Below are 14,973 nucleotides of genomic sequence, written 5' to 3'. Positions count from 1 at the left end.
TAGCCGTCCTGCTAGCCATTTCCAAGCCTGTGTGTTTCCTCGTGGAGCTAGCCGTCCTGCTAGCCATTTCCAAGCCTGTGTGTTTCCTCGTGGAGCTAGCCGTCCTGCTAGCCATTTCCAAGCCTGTGTGTTTCCTCGTGGAGCTAGCCGTCCTGCTAGCCATTTCCAAGCCTGTGTGTTTCCTCGTGGAGCTAGTCGTCCTGCTAGCCATTTCCAAGCCTGTGTGTTTCCTCGTGGAGCTAGCCACCCTGCTAGCCATTTCCAAGCCTGTGTGTTTCCTCGTGGAGCTAGCCGTCCTGCTAGCCATTTCCAAGACTGTGTTTTCCTCGTGGAGCTAGCCGTCCTGCTAGCCATTTCCTAGACTGTGTTTTCCTTGTGGCGCTTAGTCGTCTTGCCAGCTGTTTCTTAGACTGTGCTTGTGTCCACCTCCCGCTAGGCCAGCCGTCACCCCGTGGTTCCAGCAGTCCCGCTGGCCGCCAGCAGCTGAGGGCTCAACCCTCGGTGAACGGCGGTCGCCGCGGGTGAAGAGTCGGGGGCGCGGTTATCTCCTGGGACTAGTCAAGCTCGGGAGAACTCAAGAGCTCACCTACCTCAGAGTGGCATCAGGACCACGACAGAAAACGGAAGCCATGAGCTCACCGACGCAACCTGATCTCCGGGACCTGGCCAAGGTTCTCCAGCAGCAACAGGAACAGCTTAATGCCCTGTCTGGGGCTCTCCAGAACGTTTGCTCCCAACTCTCCACGCTTCAGGTACAGAACCAGGCGGCTACGGCCCAAGAGGCCGTAGCCGCTCCCCGTATGGGAGGGTTCCGCGTGGGACCTCGGTTCCCTGAGCCAGCACGATACGATGGGAACCCGGAGGGTTGTCGAGGGTTCCTTCATCAGTGTAATCTAGCCTTCCGGATGCAACCGGAGGCTTTCGCTTCGGATCAGAGTAAGGTAGGCTACGTCATGGGCCTGTGTACGGAGAAGGCCCGGGACTGGGTGGTCCCTCTGGACGAACAGCACGATTCCCTGTTGGGGAATTATAGCGAATTTCAGCGCCGGTTCCGGATGGTGTTTGATATTCCGGGACGACCCTCCTCCGTGGCATCCGAGCTGCTTCGGATTCATCAAGGAGAAGGGACAGTGGCCGACTATGCCATCCGGTTTCGTACCTTAGCCGCCGAGTTGCGCTGGGACCCGGAGTCCTTGACGGCCATTTTCAGAGAGGGGTTACATGAGAGAATCAAGGATGAATTGGCGGGACGGGAGACCCCTGGGTCTCTGGATGCCCTCATATCACTCTGTATCCGGGTGGACACCCGATTCCGGGAGCGGGCCAGGGACCGGGCGGAGCGGCAGAAGTGGGGACGTAGTTCCGCCAGGACGAGCAAGGGACCGTCGCCCCGTCAGGTGAACCGGGACTCTACGGAGCCCGGAGAGGAGCCCATGGTGTTGGGTCGGCAACGTTTGACCCCCGCCGAGCGAGAATTCCGTCAGTCTAAGGGACTGTGTCTATACTGTGGGCAGGCTGGGCATTTCCTCCGGAATTGCTCCCTTCGGTCGGGAAATGCGCTCCCCAAGACACCCTGAGGGGAGGGTTCTTGGGGCACGCTGCTCCCCTACCTGAGACCTTGCTTATCTTGTCAGTGACCTTACGCTGGCAGGAGACCACGGTCCAGACTCGGGCTCTGGTGGACTCGGGATCTGGGGGCAACTTTATTGGGCTTGAACTGCTTCAGCAGGTGGGCTGGCCCACGCTTCCCCGCAGGCCTATCCTGCGGATAACTTCCATCCAGGGCACTACACTTCCCCAGCCGGTCACTGAGATTACGCCTATGCTGGGCCTACAGGTAGGGGAGGGACATTTGGAGGAGGCCGAGTTTTTAGTATTACCCCGGACCATCCACCCGGTAGTCCTGGGCTTGCCATGGCTACGCCGCCACAACCCGGTCATCGACTGGGCCGGGGGAAAGATTCAAGGTTGGGGAAGATCCTGTCAGGAGACCTGTTGTAAGGACCGGGGTGGGAGCTGCCCGGCCTTAAATACTTTGCCCGGGGAGCGAACCGAGGAGCTGGGTTCCCTGCCCATGGATTATAGAGACTTTGCTGATGTGTTTAGTTCCAAGGAGGCAGAAGTACTACCCCCACACAGGCCTTTTGACTGTGCCATTACTCTGAAGACCGATACGGTTCCTCCCCGAGGCCGCCCGTACAAATTGTCCCGAGGAGAGGCCAAGGCTATGCGAGAGTATATCCAGGAGAATCTTCGGAAAGGGTTCATCCAGCCGTCTACATCTCCAGCCGGGGCGGGGTTTTTCTTTGTCACCAAGAAGGATGGGACCTTGCGACCCTGTATAGACTATCGGAGATTAAATGCCATCACTGTGAAGGACCGATTCCCGTTACCACTTATTCCCGAGCTCTTGGATAGACTGCAAGGAGCTCAGATCTTCACGAAGTTGGATTTGCGGGGAGCTTACAATCTAGTACGAGTCCGGGCAGGGGACGAATGGAAGACAGCCTTCAATACCCATGAGGGGCATTTTGAATATCGGGTAATGCCATTTGGACTTTGTAATGCCCCTGCGGTGTTTCAACGGCTCATCAATAGTGTACTAGAAGACTTGCTCAATTCCACGGTGATCGTATATCTGGATGATATCCTAATTTACTCTAAGGACCCCAGGGAGCATCCGGGGCATGTACGTGAGGTGCTGTACCGCCTACGTCAAGCCCATCTGTTCGCGAAGCTAAGTAAATGCGCCTTCCATCAACGATCCTTACCATTTTTGGGGCATGTACTGCTTCCAGGGGGGCTTAAGATGGAGCCAGACAAACTCCGGGCCATTCGCGAGTGGCCCCAACCGAAGGGTCTGAAGGCCTTACAACGTTTCCTGGGTTTCGCGAACTACTATCGGCAATTCGTCCCACAATATTCCCGGTTGACCATCCCATTGACGGAGCTCACCCATAAGGGCGCTAGGGTGAGGGATTGGCCGCTAGAAGCGCAGGCAGCGTTCCAGCAAATCAAAGAGGCTTTTGAATCCGCGCCTATTCTACTAACCCCCGATCCTGAGAAACCCTTCACGGTAGAGGTGGACGCTTCCGCGTTAGGGGCCGGGGCGGTCATTTCTCAGATCAACCCCGAGGGTCGGCGGCAACCTTGCTCCTTCTTTTCACACAAATTCTCTCCTGCCGAGCGAAACTATACAGTTGGAGATAGGGAACTCTTGGCCTTGAAACTCGCACTGCAAGAGTGGAGGCATTTACTGGAAGGAGCAGAGCACCGGTTCACGGTTATCACGGACCATAAAAACCTCCTATACCTTCAAGAGGCTCAGCGGTTGAATCCCCGACAGGCCCGATGGTCCTTGTTCTTTTCCCGATTCCAGTTTCAACTAGTCTTCCGAGCAGCCTCCCAGAACACTCCGGCAGATGCGCTCTCTCGGGCCTTTGAGATACCCGAGGACATTCAGGAGACTCAGCCTATGTTAGATCCCGCTTGTCTCAGCACCGCCACCGAAGAGCTTGCCCCAGCCCAGAGCTTCGTGGCGGTCGCCGATCGGAAGAGAGTCCTGCAATGGGGACACGCCTCTAAGTGCGCGGGACATTTCGGGTTCCACAAGACCCTCCGGTTCATTGCGCGACACTATCGATGGCCTCAGATGAGACGAGACATCCTCCAGTTTGTTACCTCGTGCCCAGTATGTGCTCGAACCAAGCCTGTAGGAGGACCCCCTGTGGGAGACCTACAACCGGTACCCATACCGACCAGTCCTTGGTCGGAGATATCCATGGATTTCATCACCGATCTACCTCGTTCCCAGGGTCAGACTGTGATCTGGGTGGTGATAGATCGATTCTCTAAGATGGCTCACTTTGTTCCCTTCACAGACCTTCCGACAGCTGCAGCGCTAGCTCAAGCATTCGTCCACCACATCTTTCGACTACATGGACTGCCCATTCGAGTCATTAGTGATCGAGGGCCTCAGTTTACCTCTCGTTTCTGGAGAGGGTTATGCAAAGCCTTGGGGATGGAGAATCATTTCTCATCCGCGTACCATCCGCAGACCAACGGCATGGTGGAAAGAGTAAACCAAACCCTGAAAAACTTCTTAAGAGCTTTTGTCAACCAACGACAAGATAATTGGGTCTCACTACTTCCATGGGCCGAGTTCGCCTATAACCAAAGTGACCACTCATCCTCAGGCCAGTCCCCGTTTTTCCTGGTATATGGACGACATCCACGGCTTCCAGGCCCATTCCCGACTACCACCATGACACCAACTGGGGACCAAGTAGTAGCCGACCTACAGAAGGTCTGGAGGATAGCTAGGGAACAATTAGAGAAGGCCGCAGCTAAAGACAAGCACTTTGCAGATCGCCACCGGCAGCCGGCTCCCGTGCTCCACCCTGGACAAAAGGTGTGGTTAAGCACGAAACACCTAAGACTCCCAGGACCCTCCCGAAGACTAGGACAGAGATACGCGGGACCCTTTGCGATCCAAGAACGGATTGGACCTGTAACATATCGCTTACGGTTACCCACCACCCTACGAGTGCATAACGCCTTCCATATCTCGCTCCTCAAGAGGTTTCGAGAGTCCAGGTGGCACCCGCCTCCCGTCCCGGAGAAGGATCTCCAGGTGTCTCCAGAACCGGAATACGAGGTAGAAGACATTCTTGACTCCAAGTGGCGGTGGGGAAGACTGTATTATTTGTTGGCATGGAAATCGTTTGGTCCCGAAGATAATTCCTGGGAATCCGCGGCTAATGTTCATGCTCCCGAATTGGTCAAGGCCTTCCACGCCCGATATCCGTCCAAACCCGGGCCCCGGAGGAAGGGGTCTTCCGGGGAGGATACTGTCCCGTTCCGGGCCCTTACCTGGGGCTCCACGGGCCGGAACAGGTGGTTGGAGCGCCCGAGGAGGACGGGGCAGCGAGGAAGGGCTCCCACGGGGATCGCAGCAGCTGCAACTTGCTCCGAGGCCGGCGATCCCGGGGAGTTAGCGCCGGCCTCGGAGAGGGAGATCCGCCGGCCAAAATGGCGGCGCCGGCGTCGGCATCCTCCTCGCTGCAGCAGGACCAGCGAGGAGGCACCGCCCACTCGCGCCGGATTGGCGCATCTTAGGAGGAACTCCGCCCCGCGGAGGGGAGCACCAATCAGGGCCCCGCTGCCGGCCCCGGCAGCGAGGATTGGCCCCAGCTGTTCCACTGCTAGGACGAGCGGGGAATTTAAACGGAAGCACGGAGGGGATCCAGTGCTTCCGTTTCCTTGTTTGAAGCCACTCAGCTAGCCGTCCTGCTAGCCATTTCCAAGCCTGTGTGTTTCCTCGTGGAGCTAGCCGTCCTGCTAGCCATTTCCAAGCCTGTGTGTTTCCTCGTGGAGCTAGCCGTCCTGCTAGCCATTTCCAAGCCTGTGTGTTTCCTCGTGGAGCTAGCCGTCCTGCTAGCCATTTCCAAGCCTGTGTGTTTCCTCGTGGAGCTAGCCGTCCTGCTAGCCATTTCCAAGCCTGTGTGTTTCCTCGTGGAGCTAGCCGTCCTGCTAGCCATTTCCAAGCCTGTGTGTTTCCTCGTGGAGCTAGCCGTCCTGCTAGCCATTTCCAAGCCTGTGTGTTTCCTCGTGGAGCTAGTCGTCCTGCTAGCCATTTCCAAGCCTGTGTGTTTCCTCGTGGAGCTAGCCACCCTGCTAGCCATTTCCAAGCCTGTGTGTTTCCTCGTGGAGCTAGCCGTCCTGCTAGCCATTTCCAAGACTGTGTTTTCCTCGTGGAGCTAGCCGTCCTGCTAGCCATTTCCTAGACTGTGTTTTCCTTGTGGCGCTTAGTCGTCTTGCCAGCTGTTTCTTAGACTGTGCTTGTGTCCACCTCCCGCTAGGCCAGCCGTCACCCCGTGGTTCCAGCAGTCCCGCTGGCCGCCAGCAGCTGAGGGCTCAACCCTCGGTGAACGGCGGTCGCCGCGGGTGAAGAGTCGGGGGCGCGGTTATCTCCTGGGACTAGTCAAGCTCGGGAGAACTCAAGAGCTCACCTACCTCAGAGTGGCATCAGGACCACGACATAAGCCACCAGCAACTGCAAGATGATGACTCAAAGTATTTGCACTCGCCTGATTTTGCGCTTGGTGTAGCCTCGTACATCACGCTTGCTGATTTTTTTGAACTTTAATGGAGAAATACCAAGAGATGTCAAACTTGTGTTCAACTTGCCAGAAATGTCACTGTGTTCATCATCTGCTGTTGTTGATGATGATAAAGAATCAGCAGCTCTGTTACTAACGCCTTTTCGACAAGATGGACATAGTTTCTGACCCGGCACAAATATTTTGCTTGTTAAGGCCTTTAGCTGGGCTGCTAGTGTGTCATCCAGCACTCTTAAGCCCCTTTTTGCATTATGACCACCTTTGGAAAATGGGTTACAGCAGGTTCTTTGCAAAAATTCAAACTTTTTTCAACAGTAAGGATTCATGATGAAGGCAAATAGTTGATCCAGCATTGAAAAGTTGACCAGAACGCTCTTGTAACAACTTCTGTTGATCAGGCAGAAGCTCTTCAATTAATTTCAAACCTTTATTTTTATTGTATGTCAGTAAATGACACTCTGATGTACTTGAACAGCCAACTGAGCAAAGTGGAAATTCATCTGATCTTTCTGAATCCATTGATGACCATTAGCATCAGTTCAACAAACGCATTTACGGGTAAAATTTTACTTCAGTCTAAAGTGATTAATATCCTCATTTATGGCATTTAATTCAATATAAATGAGCCTGTCGGTGCAGGTGCGAGTTTCTTCAACAAGAAGTATGTATACAATGGTTTCCACCCTGTTTTTTAGTTTACTTGAACACAGTTTTATAACATAATGTTTAAAGAAAACTTCTTTAGCCAGTTAGACTTGGCCAATTATGATTGGTGAACCCTGTTGCAAGGCAGAATTGTTTGATTCATTGCCCAATTGTTTGCTTCTGGTACCTCCTGGCTCCTGGGTGTCTGTTGCTAGGCTTACTTTGATGCCTACAGTTCACTAAGATGTCAAACTGTAGCAAGGGTGAAGAAACACCAGCAACAGACAATCAGACGCCTTGCAACAGGGTCCACCAATCATAATTGGCCAAGTCGGTCATCCTAACTGACTGCCGTTTTCTTTAAACCTGTTATGAAACCTGGCCTCATCCTTCCACATCCTAAAAAACATTCCTGTTTTTTTAGTTTTCTTGAATACAGTTTTATAACATAACTAGTAAAAAAGGCCCGTTTCTGACACAAATGAAACGGGCGCTAGCAAGGTTTTCCTCGGAGTGTGTATGTTTGGGAGAGTGTATGTGAGAGTGACTGTGTGAGAGACAGAGTGAAAGTGTGAGTGTGTGAGAGAGAGAGTTAGTCTGGGTGTGAGCGTTTGTGAGAGAGTGTGTGTGTGTGCAAGTGTGTATGTGAGACACAGTGTGAGAGAGAGAGAGTGTGTGTGTGAGACACAGATTCTCCGTGAGAGTGAGTGTATGAGACCAAGCGAGTGTGTGAGTGACTGTGTGGCACATAGAGAGTGAATGTGATACAGTGTGAGATAGAGTGTGTGAGAGTGTGAGTCAGAAAGACACTGTATATGAGAGAGATAGTGTGAACCCTGCCCTCCCAATCCATGCCCAACTGTCCCCTCCATTCATCCCTATCCAGCAATTCCCCTCTCTCCCTGAGCCCTGCCCTCCCAATCCATGTCCATCCATGCTCCTGTCACCTGCCCCCTCCATTCATCCCTATCCAGCAATTCCCTTCTCTCCCTGAGCCCTGCAATCCATATCATCCATGCCCATCTGTCCCCTCCATTCATCCCTATCCAGCAATTCCCCTCTCTCCCTGAGCCCTGCCCTCCCAATCCATGCCCATCTGTCCCTGCCCCCTCCATTCATCCCTTTCCAGCAATTCCCCTCTCTCCCTGAGCCCTGCCCTCCCAATCCATGCTCCTCTGTCCCCTGCCCCCTCCATTCATCCCTTTCCAGCAATTCCTCTCTCTCCCTGAGCCTTGCCCTCCCAATCCATGCCCATCCATGCTCTTCTGTCCCCTGCCCCCTCCATTCATCCTTTTCCAGCAATTCCCCTCTCTCCCTTCCATGACCCCCCCTCGCATCCATGCTCCTCTCCCTCCCATGTCCCAGCCTGGCCCGCCCTCTTCTACCCCCCCTCTTCGCATCCATGCTGTCGTTTCTCTCCTGCCCTCCCGCTCCCATTGTTCAACTTTACTGCCCACCCTCTTCTCTCCCCCCAACATCCCTTTTTTTTTTCTTTTTAAATTTACCTCCGTGGTGGTTTCCGGCAGCGCAGCGTCAGGGAAGGAGGCAGCGCTCCCGACGTCTAGCCTTCCCTTCGCCACCACGGAGGTAAATCTAATATAATAAAACGCACCGTGCGTGGGTGCGATCCGTTTGTTTTTTTTTCCGCCCTCGACGTCATGACGTTTGACGTGAGGGCGGGGCAGAGACGGCTGGCTAGCTTCACACCATGAATCCACGAACCCTACAGCCAGGGAGTGTTTGAGTGACTTCAGAACGTTCACGGTGCGTTTTATTATATTAGATGTGTTCTTTATTTTAAAAAATTGGTGCTTTTTGAAAGAAGAATCACTTTTACTACACTTGTATCAAGGGTGAAGTGAAGAAATCACAGGCTGCTGCCCGCAAACATTTGAGGGAAGTTTTGCAATCCTTATATGAAGAGACTGCAAAATGAAAACTACATATTCTGATAGAAGGAAATCTGCTCTTTCTAACGGTGCTAAAAGAAAGAATATTGAAGCTGTCCCACTGGAGATCAAGGGCATCAAAGATAGCCCAAAATGGGCAAAAATGCTTTTTATACCAACTTTGAATGCTTATAATTTTTCAACCACTTGAAGGAAAGTGCTGCAAATTGGAATGCCTCATTACAGCCGTGCATTTAGTACACCTACCAAAAATTAACCTGAAAGTCCAACTAGTTTAGAAACTACAGCAGCCTCAACATCACTGTAAATTAATTTTTGCCGTTTGCCGTTTGCAGGTTCTCCAAATATCCCCCTTGTACTACTAAAACTTCCAGTTTTACAGCTTCTGGAAGTTGGCCCAAAATGTCATTTTTGCTCAGGGGACATTTTGCAACCCTTTACTTGAGGGTCCCCTAGAACCTCCAATTTTTAGTCTTTTGAACTAAAATTTTGCACAGCTTAGTTTTTTTTATCATAAAGAAACTATGTACCAAATTTCATCAAAATCTGAGATGGTGAGGTAGGGACGACCTTTAAAATTGGTCCACTTGACACGGAATGACTCAATAGAAAAAGGTTAAGTGTGGTCAACTGCCATATTTTTATATATTACCAAGAAAACAGTGGGCACAAAATAAAGTAGTTTGGTTTTGGTTAATATGCATGCAACTTTTACATAAAAAGTACAAGCAAACATCAAAATTTAAATACCTACAAAGAACAAGCCACGGCAATGATGCATTCGGCATTTATACATATACAATCCAACTAAGACTAAAGAAAATAAACAATTTAACTTGTATAAAGAGCCTGTTTCACTTGGTGTATAAAACCAAGTTGCTTACCTGTAAAGCGAAGATACTTACTTGTAGCAGGTATTCGACGACAGCAGGCCAATCATTCTCACATGTGGGTGATGTCACCACGTTGCCATGTACAGAATACTTTCACAGTATATACAGCTTTAAGAGCATGCACCAGCATCCTTACCATGCATGCACGAGTGCCTTCCCACCCACCGCAACAACGCGGGACCAGCAGTAAAACAGCTATACAAAACTTCCAAGGGGGTATGTGAGAATAGTTGGCCTGCTGTCCACAGAGAATTCCTGCTATAGGTATCTCCAATTTCTCCAAGGACAAGCAGGCCATGACATATGATATGGGAATCCCTATCTACAAGGCTCACCGAAAAACAACACAAAACAAACAAATAAAAAACAGTAGGACAACTAGAACCAAACGGCAAGTTCAAAATACTAATCAACCTGAAAGCAGCCTGACCAGAACAAAATGGGCCTAGGAGGGTGCAGATGGATTCTAGACCCCAAATTCTATACAACTGTGTCCAAAGTGATCATCACATCAAGTATGTTATTTAAAGGCAATAGCGAGATGTGAATGTGTAGACCGAAGATCATGTTGCAGCCTTGCAAATTTCTTCAACAGAGGTCGATCTCAAGTGGGCTACTAATACAGCCATGGCTCTGAAACTATAAGCCTTGACATGACCCTCAAGAGTCAGCCAAACCTGGGCATAAGTAAAAGAAATGCAATCTGCCAGGCAATTGGAGATTGACAACCCCAATCATGTTGGATTCAAAAGAAAAAGCTGGGTAGACTGTCTGTAGGGCCTAGTCTGCTCCAAGTAAAAAGGCAAATGCTTGCTTGCAGTCCAAGGTGGGCAGTGCGCTTTCACCAGGATGGGAATGAGGTTTGGGAAAGAATGTCAGAAGAACAATCTACTGGTTCAGATGGAACTCCAACACAACCTTAGGTATAACATGGGGTGTCTTATGACAAAACTTAGTTTAAGGTAGATCTGCTACTAGGGACTGAAGCTCACTGACCCTGAGAGCAGAAGCCACCAAAAACAAGACCTTCCAGGTCAAGTACTTCAGAAGAAAGGAACTGAGCGGCTCAAAAAGAGCTACCAATTGGGCGAGGATGAACTTGAGCTCCCATGACACAGATGGAAGTTTGACAGGAGATTGTGTAAAAGGTAAGCCTCTCATGAATCGAACTAGAGCCTGTCCAAATATGGGCTTATCTTCCACTGAAGTGAACCCTTACACAGTCTCGAGAACGGAAAGGTGTAGAAGGTATTCAAGCCGGGTCTGTGAAGGGCTAGAAACAGGATCTAGGACCCTGCACTCACACCAGATGGCAAACCTCCTCCATTTGAAAGAATAGGAGAAATTAGGCCATACCTGCTAATTTGCTTTCCTTTAGTACCTCCGGAATGGCCCAGAATGTGACTGATGGGTTGTACACGCCTTCCAGTAGGTGGAGACTGAGAAAAAAAACTGGACTCTAGACAGAGCCAATAAGAGCCCTTGCCAACCAGAGAAAGACCCAGTAATTAAGTACCAAAGCAGAAAGAAGCCAAGAACCGTCTGTGCACCCAAAAGCCTGAGCAGCCACCAGCGCCTTGCCAACACGGGGTACGTGCCACAGAAGAAAATAGTGTCCCCATAACCACAGAAATATGGCTTGAACTGAGAGACTAGAAATTTCTTTCAATTCTGTTATTCATTATACAGTAGTACCTCGGTTTTCGCTGACGTCGGTTTCGGATTTCGTTGATTTTTTCGACAATAAATTTGTCTCGGTTTTCGTCAAAAAAGAAGGACGTCCTTCTCCTGATTTTGGCCGTCCTCATTAATTGCCTCGGTTTTCATTGGTTTCGGATTTCGCCGATTAATCCGTCCGAAAACATCGACGAAAACAGAGGTTTCACTGTATATATATATATATTTTTTTTTTTTTTGTAAGAAATCATAAACAAGCAACACAGCTCCCAAGAAATAACCACGAACTATCACCGAATAAATCTGAATATCTGGACTAAAGGAAAGCAAATTAGCAGGTATGGCCTAATTTCGCCTTCCTTAGCGTCCCTTCAGACAGGTCCAGAATGTGACTGATGGGAAGTAACAACGCAGTACGATCATGGGAGGGACCCTAGGAGCCCCGCCGTCAAAACCTGCGCCACGAAACCAGCTTGCTGACGTCCGAATATATCCAAACAATAATGCTTTGAAAACGAATGCAAAGAAGACCAAGTTGCTGCCCTATAAATGTCCTCAGGAGGTATGAGACACCGCTCCGCCCACGAAGTCGCTTGTCCTCTGGTAGAATGCACCTCCACGCCCTCCGGAACGGATTTTCCAGAAGGAACGTAAGCTGAAGCAACTATTTCCTTAAGCCATCGGGAAATAGTTGACTTAGAAGCTATAAGGACCTAGCACGAACCGCCCAGCAAAATAAACAACCGATCGGAACGACGCAAACCATCGGAAGACTTGACGTAATGCTTCAGAACCCTCTTGATATCTAAACATTTCAGGCAATGCTGCTCCTCCATTCCAAAAGAACTTAGCACAGGCAGTACCACCGGATGAGAAACATGAAAATGAAACACCTTAAGGAGAAAAGAAGGGACCAGGCACAGGAACACCCAATCCGAGCTGAACTCCAAGAATGATGATCTACAAGAAAGAGAAGTGGAACGACGCCTACCCCTCAGCATAGCAGAAATTACTCCCGCCGAGAAACGTCTTATTAACTAACCTCGCCCGCTCAAGAGCCAAGCTGTAAGACAAAATCGACCGGGGTCTGGATGAAGAACCGGTTCCTGCAACTAATAAACCTGGAAGGACTGCGAACCTGAGAGGGGAACCAGCCAACAGATTCCGAAGATCAGCATACCAGGGACTGAGAGGCCAATCCAGGGCTAACAAAATCATTGTACCCCTGAGCTATTATATTCTAGATCAGATGACCTAAAAGAGACCATGGCAAGAACACATAGAGGAGACCCTCTGGCCACGGCTGAAGCAGCACCTCGAATCCTTGGACCTGGGGGGGGGGGTCTCCTCGGCGACTGAAGTATGCCAGCACTTCCGCATTGGCCGCCGATCCAGATCTACTGACGGGAATCCCCAGCGAAGCACGAGACTCTGGAACGCGTAGTCGCTAAAAGTCCACTCCCTGATAATCAATCAGAGAGGTGCGACTGAGAAAGTCCGTCTGCACGTGTTCCACCCCTGCTAAGGACCACTGACAGATCTAGCAGATGACTGTCCACCCAGCCTAAAGAAGAAGCGACCTCTAGCTCAAACTGAAGATCTTTGTTTCTTCTTGGCGATTGAGATAGGCCACCATCGTGGCATTCTCAGACAGGACACAGACTGACCTGCTTTCTAGCAATGGACAAAAGGCTCAAAATGCCAAGCGTATTGTCCTTGACTCTAAGAGGTTGATGGAGCTATTTGCCTCCTCCGGAACCCAGAGACTTTGAGCAAATTGTCCCAGACAATGTGCTCTCCAGTCCTTCAGACTGAAATCGGTCATAACCATTGTCCACTGTGGAGCATCCAGCGGCCTTCCCCTGGCAAGATGAAGATAAAGAGGTACTGCAGGGCTTATGAGAAGGAGCAGGAAGCGGGGTGATGAATGTGACAGCCAGACAGGCAAGAAAGTGAATCCAGGTACTGGCAGTAAGCAGGCAGCAGACATGAGAGTAATGCAGGTACAGACAGAGTCAAGAGGTAGACAGCAGACAAGAGTAATCCAGGTACAGCTACCAGAAGTACTGTGTCAACTGTTGAAGGATGAGAAGCCTGTGGAAAACAGCCCTGACAGCTTCCGCTCTGAGACACGGATGACAGGGAGACTCCAGGAGAGTAACTGGCAACTTCCTCGCAAACTCAAATGCACTTTGCTTCTCTCTTCTCCAAACCAGCAGAGCTGACAAAACAAAACTGGAAACACTAACGACAGCAAAGGCTAATAAGAAGGGAATGTGACAACAGGATTAAACATTACAGGAGAGAGAGCTTGACTGGTTTATATGAAGACTATGGAGAATCCAAAGGGCTTTGAAAGTCAGTGACATGCAGGAAGGAAGAAGAATTGTAAATCGTAAGAAAAAGGGGAAGAACTGTGAAATCAGCTATGGAAATAGTGCTAACTATGGCCTTGCCCAGTGCTATAGACTTATGCCTAGAGCGTGCCACATGCAAGCCTAAGAAAGGTGCTTCAATTGACATTTTCCAAAAGAAAAAAGAAAATATGCCAAATATATGGGAGGAGCACAGGGATATAGCCTAAGAATGGCAAAGACAAACCAAACTCGGGAATCCATATAAAGTTAAATAGGGGAAAGAGAAAGGGAAATGGGACTTAATATACCGCCTGTGATTTTTTGCAACTACATCCAAAACGGTTTACATATATACAGGTACTTGGGACAATGGAGGGTTAAATGACTTTCTGCACGCGTCCAATTTTTCGTTTCACATATCCAGTTTTATCCCTACTGGCCAACCACCGAATTTTTAATGGAGAAGTCCCCAAATCTGTCAAACTTTGATCAAGAGTGTCTGAAATGTCCATATCGTAATTTTCTGACGACGATGACTCTGCCTTGCTTTCGACCATAGAAAAATATTTGGCTTTACACTTGGAACACATTTTTTGGCCCGGCTTCACATTTGTTTTCAATTTTTTCAAATCATCGGACATGGCTAGATCGACTTTCAACAGTCCATGTTTAACTATGTGATTTTGTCAAATGTGTTGCAGCACGACTTTTGTTTCATTTTGTACGTTTCCAAATACATCGCTTTGTGATGCAGGCAGATTTGGTCGTCAACAACAACGCAAATGGGCAAAGTGGGATTGTGTGAGTTGACTCTTAGACATTCATTTTTCGCATAAAACAAAATCACAATAATTAATATGAAGTGCATTAAATTAATGTGAATCTGAAAAAGAGAAGTTATAAAGATTCTTATGTTATGACAGAAACATACAACTACACCTGCACAGTAAAGAATCCTATAGCCGAAACATGTTAAAGCGCGGCATCAATAAGGTACTTACAGAATATTTAACCAATGTCATTAGTGTAGAAGCACTGCTAGTAGACTAACAGATTCATATAGCATACAAAAAAAATGAATTATACACTTTAAACTTCAGCAGAAATGGAAAGAAAATGACACAATATAGAAAAATGCATGTTGAAGTATATGACGTTGCGATAGTAACGTCCTTAACTTTGTCCCTATTTCTAGGGCCTTATATGCCAGCGATGAAAAACCAACCCTACTTTTTTCAGGGGTTTGAAACATGCTCTAATGAAAATGATTAAAAAGTTTCCAGAAGGTCTTTTTTTGTAAAAGTGGGTTAAAATACCCTATTTTTGGCATTTTTGCAAAAATCATCAATTTTATACTCAATTTGTGAAC

At 49.2% G+C, this 14,973-nt stretch overlaps 1 protein-coding gene across 3 annotated transcripts in view; it reads right to left on the bottom strand.

Moving 5' to 3' along the window:
• The window catches only part of FKBP4 (FKBP prolyl isomerase 4), a 159,853-nt gene that overhangs the window by 138,258 nt on the left and 6,622 nt on the right, over nucleotides 1-14,973 (bottom strand). The window contains exon 1 of one of the 3 annotated variants that reach the window (XM_030214575.1): nucleotides 10,889-10,893. The exons of the other annotated variants lie outside the window; for them this stretch is intronic. The gene's annotated coding sequence lies outside the window, so the exon portion shown is untranslated. Of the gene's footprint in view, nucleotides 1-10,888; nucleotides 10,894-14,973 lie in introns of those variants that run through there. 3 annotated transcript variants of the gene reach the window in all.

This window comes from Microcaecilia unicolor, chromosome 9 (genome assembly GCF_901765095.1).
Source record: "Microcaecilia unicolor chromosome 9, aMicUni1.1, whole genome shotgun sequence".
NCBI classification, from domain to species: Eukaryota; Metazoa; Chordata; class Amphibia; order Gymnophiona; family Siphonopidae; genus Microcaecilia; species Microcaecilia unicolor.
Note: the sequence above shows the minus strand (reverse complement) of the source record. Positions and strands in the feature narration are given on the sequence as shown.